The sequence below is a fragment of the Maniola hyperantus genome, chromosome 22 (assembly GCF_902806685.2).
Source record: "Maniola hyperantus chromosome 22, iAphHyp1.2, whole genome shotgun sequence".
NCBI lineage: Eukaryota > Metazoa > Arthropoda > Insecta > Lepidoptera > Nymphalidae > Maniola > Maniola hyperantus.
In genome coordinates this window covers 585,810-591,965 of record NC_048557.2, presented here as the reverse complement: position 1 = coordinate 591,965, position 6,156 = coordinate 585,810, and the positions used below count along the sequence as shown (strand labels likewise).

Here is a 6,156-nt window from a genome sequence, read left to right as displayed (position 1 = left end):
TCTATCTTTACTTTTTTAGAATATCGACAAGCAAAATAAGAAGAAGAAGAAGAATATCGACAGTAGGATGAGGGAACTGTCGGTTTGATCCTGAATTGACGATAATAAGTAAGTCAAATATTAGGCTATCTTCATCATCATGATCAACCTATCGCCGGCTCAATACAGAGTACAGGTCTCCTCTCAGAATAAGAAGGGTTTTAGCCATAGTCTACCACGCTGGCCATGTGCGGCTTGGTAGACTTCACACACCTTTGAGAACATAATGGAGAGTTTTCAGGAATGCAGGTTTCCTCTCGATGTTTTCCGTCACCATTAAATAACTCTGAAAAGTTAGAGGTGCGTGGCCGGGATCGAACCCCCGACCTCCGATTAGAAGGCGGACGTCCTAACCACTAGGATATCACAGCTTAAAATTACTTACAATAATTTTCTTTTCACGTCAAAAATAATTATTCCAACGGCTGATAGCAAAGCAAAAATCACCAGCATGCATTGCGCATTGCGAGAAAATCGGGAAAATTTTATCATGGGTGCCATGGCGGGACGCGGGGAGGGGAGGAGGGGGGGTCGTCCCGGCGTCCATAAGCTCAGCGGCCGTCGCGGCGCCCGGTCCCGTGTCCCGCTCCGGGACCCACTAGTGATGTGCTGTGTACGAAAATTAAAAAAGTAAAAAAAAAAAACAGTGATGTGTTTTGTGATTGTTTAGGAATCGCTGCTGGTTCCTTACATGGTAAGTTAATTTTAAAAATTTTCTTGCAAGAAATTAAGTTTGAAAAGTTTTCTTTTTAGGGTTCCGTACCCAAAACCAACGGGACCATGTTACTAAGTCTCCGCTGTCTGCCCGTCCGTCCGTCTGTCTGTCAGCGGGCCGTATCTCGTGAAATTAATTTTTTACTAAATGGTTATTTCTGTTGCCGCTATAACAACAAATAATAAAAATTTCAAATGGCCGTTATGAAAATTTGACAAAATCAAAAAGTGTTATTTCTTGTTCGATGGTACGGAATCCTTCGTGTGCGAGTCTGACTCGCACTTGACCGATTTTTTTTAAATACTAGCGACCTGCCCCGGCTTCGCACGGACGCAATGTAGATACTAATGTGGTGTCAGTGTAGTTATTTTGTTGTATTTCAAAAGAATTACGGCAGTTACGCACTCACCTTTCTCTTTCACTATCTATTGATGAAAACCGCATTTAAATCCGTTGCGTAGTTTAAGAGATCAGACAGCGGGAAGCGACTTTGTTTCATCCTACTATGTAGAGATATTGTAAGAAGTAATCAATCATGAATACTCTGATTTAGCGGTAAGTGGGGACAACTTTCGTCAAGTTTTGTCCAAAACATTTATTTTATTGAAAAGTTGGAAAATTGTTGGGAAAAGTTGTTCTGATTATCTTCTAATGGAACTAATCCAACGGATTATAGCTTACTTAATATGATATTAGCATTAGGTGATGCCCACGACTTCGTCTGCATGGATTTAGGTTTTAATTTTTTTTTTTAAATTCAGATACAAGTTAGCCCTTGACTGCAATCTCACCTGGTGGTAAGTGATGATGCAGTCTAAGATGATAGCGGGCTAACCTGGAAGGGGTATGGCAGTTTTTATTAAACCCATACCCCTTTGGTTTCTACACGGCATCGTACCGGAACGGTAAATCGCTTGGCGGCATGGCTTTGCCGGTAGGGTGGTAACTAGCCACGGCCGAAGCCTCCCACCAGACCAGACCAGAAATTTAGAAATTATAAAATTCCAAACCCCTGCCAGGAATCGAACCCGGGACCTCCCACTATTAAGACCACAGCGCTCACCACTGCGCCAGGGAGGTCGTCAAAATTTAAATCCCGTGGGAACTCTTTAATTTTCGGGGTTAAAAATTAGCTTATATCCATCTCCTGGGTGCTTGCTATAATTAAATTGGTTTGCTAATTGGACGTGAAATAACGTGACAAGACAGAAATACAGCCAAACACATTTTCGTAATGTATACCTACTTATCTATTAATATTAATCAATGAGAAAGTATGTCTGTCTGTCTGTTTTTACCATTTTAATGGGTCATTCGCTTAACCGATTTTGCCCTTTGGCACCGAAAGACGGATATCACGGATAATTAATCAAAGTCAAAGTCAAATGATTTATTCAAAATAGGTAATAAATTACTCTTTCTGATAGTCAGATTTTGGATTTGTAAGATATAGTGGTGATAATTATGACGCAAACTTAAAACTAAAGCTACGAGGGTTCCAAACGCGCCCAGGTCCGAGAAGAGCCCACGACAAACTCAGCCGGGTATTCTTTTCATAGCCGCCAAGCAACTCATTCCCAAGCTTGCTTATCATTTAAATAATCCTTTACATTGTGATAGGCATTTTTCAATTAAATAAATTTATCAAAATAAGTTAATCAGAGTTTCCACGGGATTTTAAAAATCTAAATCCACGTGGACGAAGTTACCCAAACATCTATTAAGAGCGATCACGCATTCATCCGATTCGAATCCGTGAAAATACGCACACAACAAATATCTACGACTTGGACGAAAGATTTTATACTACGTCCTTATTACATGTTATCTCACAAAGCTAACATGATCCAAACTTCATAGTCGCTGATCGTTCCTCCCTGTGTTGCGCAGAGAAACCTTCAGCTTTTATAAAATAGCGAAGGTCTGGCCCTCATGGGCTCTTAAATACCTACCCAAGATTGTCAGAAATGAGGATCTCTATCTCTATGGTCTCCGACGCAAAGAGAGAGATATAAATTGAAAAATGTTAATAGTGAGACGAAAAAATAACTGAGCCGTTTCATATTTTATTATTTTTTAATTAGTATCAAACGTAAAAAGAAAATTAAAAAATGATTTTTCTTTCAAGCTTTTTAGGGTTCCGTGACTTAAAAGGAAAAGGGAACCCTTATAGGATCACATTGTTGTCTGCACGTCTGTCCGTCTGTCGTGTCTGTCAAAAAACCTGTAGGTTACTTCCCGTTTACCTAGAATCACGAAATTTGGCAGGTAGGTAGGTATTATATACGGGCAGACAGACAACGAAGTGGTCTTATAAGGGTTCCTTTTTTTCCTTTTGAGGTACGGCACCCTGAAAATCCGAAAATCGTAAATTTATGGATACATCACAAACAAAATTAAAATGTGTTAACGAATTAAATTAACGAGAAAATTAATTTTCGGGTTATTTAAGGGGCGGACCAACAAATTCCTGAAAGGCCGACAACGCAGTGGTAGTTCCTCTGGTACAGGAAATGTTTATGGGCGGCGTTAATCACTTAACATTAGGTGACAGGCACCTGCTCGTTTGCTTGCCATTTTTATAAAAAAAATTACTAAATAGGTAGATGGCGCAGGATCATAATTAAATTGCAGTACCTACACTACTACATAATACTGTTAGGTATACCTTAAACGATGGTACGGAACTCTTTGTGTGCAAGTCCGACTCACACTTGACCGGTTTTTTTTAGCTTTAGCAGTAGCAGATAGTATTTTCCTTTGATATTGAATTAATTTTTACATTAGCAATTTATGTGTAGTTTTATGTTAACATAAAATTTCTATTTATAATATCATATATATCTGAGTTCAAAGGTTAAGCTCTGTTAGTTATATTCAACAAACATTATGCAGTCAGATAAGTTGAACTTATCTATTTTGCTCTACGTTTTTAACCGACTTCAAAAAAAGGAAGAGGTTCTCAATTCGTCGGAATCTTTTTTTTATTTTTTTTTATTTTTATGTATGTTCCCCGATTATTCGAAGACGCCTGGACCGATTTCGAAAATTCTTTTTTTGTTTGAAAGGGTGTACTTCAAAGTTGGTCCCATTTAAATTTGGAGAAGATCTGATGAACATCTTCGAAGATAGATAATGGAACTCCTCAACGGATAAGAGTAAATTGCTCGCGATCAGTGTAATAGCTTAGTAAACAGTAGATTTTTAACCAGGCATAGCATATTTTATTACCATTGGGCCACTAAAAATTGTGAAATAAATTTTTTTTACAAAAAAAATAAAAACCGACTTCGATACACAAACACTAAAAATTGAAAAATAATTTAATTTATTACTGAATATATTATGTATACAAGAGTTGATATAGTTCCATAATAATATTTTTTGGGGTCGGTGCCAATGAGGTGCCATTGTGGAGTCTCATAAAAATCTAGAACGATCTAGAAAAAGTCTAGACGATTCGCGCAGCTGAAGCTAATTGGCACCGGCACCAAAAATATTATTATGGAACTATATCAACTCTTGTATACATAATATATTCAGTAATAAATTAAATTATTTTTCAATTTTTAGTGTTTGTGTATCGAAGTCGGATTTTTTTTTTTGTAATTTTTTTTTTAACTTAAACATTAGCAGTTTTCAAAGAGATTTTAATAATCTCTACACTATTAGGGCGGTTTCAGACTTGCGTATTTTTTTGCGCGTATACGGTCGTTTCAGCATACGCGCTTACACGCGCACTACATACGCGCTTCAAAAAACCGGACGCGCGTATACAGGCATATTTCGGCGTGTTCGCTCGAACCGGTGCGGTGGTGATGAAGGAGGTGTCTCTCGCGGCTCGCGCTTATACGAGCAGAAGCGCGTCAACGCTCGTACGAGTTGAGCGTGTGCCAAAAGGCGCGCCTATACGCGCCTACATAGGTTTAGGTTTAAAGACGTTTATTCTCATAAAGACAAAGTCACTTACATGAGAACTTAATTCTAAGAATAAATTTTACAAATATTCGCCATTTAGGTACTCATTCAATGCATTTGTCGAAGTGATTCGCATTACTCATAATGTGAGCAGCTAATTCAGTTTTAAATGCATTGAATGGGTGTACATTTTTTATGTGTGCAGGTATTTGGTATACATGCGCTTCCAAAACCGAGCTTATACGCGCGTATAACACGCTAGTCTGAAACCGCCCTAATATATACAACTTTAATAGTATGTTGTGGTACCTGGTCTGTTTATTTTGTTTAGATTCATCATCATCATCATCGGCCCACTATTAAGCACGGGTCTCTTCTCAGAATGAGAACGATTTAGGCCATCAACCACCACGCTGGTCAAGTTATGTATTTTTACGGACAATAGTTTTTAATTTATCTTGCAAAATGTCGAAAAAATACGTCTGTAGTACGGAACCCTCGGTGCGCGAGTCTGAGGGTGAAATCTGTAGATCGCACTCTGACTTAGCTTAGACTTAAGACAGAGTTAAACGAGACAGAACTATATCTCTCACATAAATCTGTCTCATTTTAACTCAATCTTAAGTCTGAGCAAAGTCAAAGTGCGCTCTATAGATCTCAGCCAGACTCGCACTTGGCCGGTTTTTGCATTTAGGTACGCCATTCATCACTATTGTACAATACTCTTTGTACTAGTTCGGCTGTTCTAATGAAAAGCCCTACGCACTACAAGAAAACGCAAGAAAATACATTAATATCGTTCACTTCGTGTAACGTTCACCGACAGTTGTAATAAATGGTCCTAATTCCTAATACAAGCATGATTTCTGGACTTCTTTCAAAGTCAAAGAAAATCATAAGTTGTTCGGTAGACCTAGATTAGGGCTGCTGGGAAAAAGCTAAGTTACTATAAATGCTGAAAGGACGAATACAAATACTTTTTTCTTTTAAAGAAAAAGCTAAGTTTGCTAAGTTTATCATGCTAACTAATATTCCCCTTTCCCCTCCAATTAAGCGTATATCCGTCCCCAAATGCTCGCGCGTAGGTACGGTCTTTCTGGGCAAAACGGTCGCGCGTGATACGCACGAGAGAATCGCGGCGAATACGCTCCTTCTGGACAAGCTCTAAAGCAACGAGTGGGGTTTGAACCGGCGAACTTTCGGATTCCATTCCGCTCCTTTAACCGTTGATCCATCGAGGCTCTAAAGACGTCCGGGACATCCATCCATATGCACACTGATACTGTAAATTCGAAAGTGTCAGCCTGTCTGTCTGTCTGTTAAGTTTTCACGGTTAAAAGGCTAAACGGATTTTACGGGTTGGCACCTATATAGATAACTAGATGATAGCGACTTCGTCCGCGTGGATTTAGGTTTTTTAAAAGTCCCATGGGAACTCTTCGATTTTCCGGGATAAAAAGTAGCCTATGTCCTTCCCCGGGATG

The 6,156-nt window shown here is 38.9% G+C and overlaps 1 protein-coding gene across 1 annotated transcript in view; it reads left to right on the top strand.

Moving 5' to 3' along the window:
- Positions 1–592: 592 nt before the first annotated feature.
- Positions 593–6,156, top strand: part of LOC117992855 (leucine-rich repeat-containing protein 24-like) — a 56,099-nt gene continuing 50,535 nt past the window's right edge. The window contains exon 1 of the mRNA XM_034980564.2: positions 593–733. The gene's annotated coding sequence lies outside the window, so the exon portion shown is untranslated. The remainder of the gene's footprint in view (positions 734–6,156) is intronic.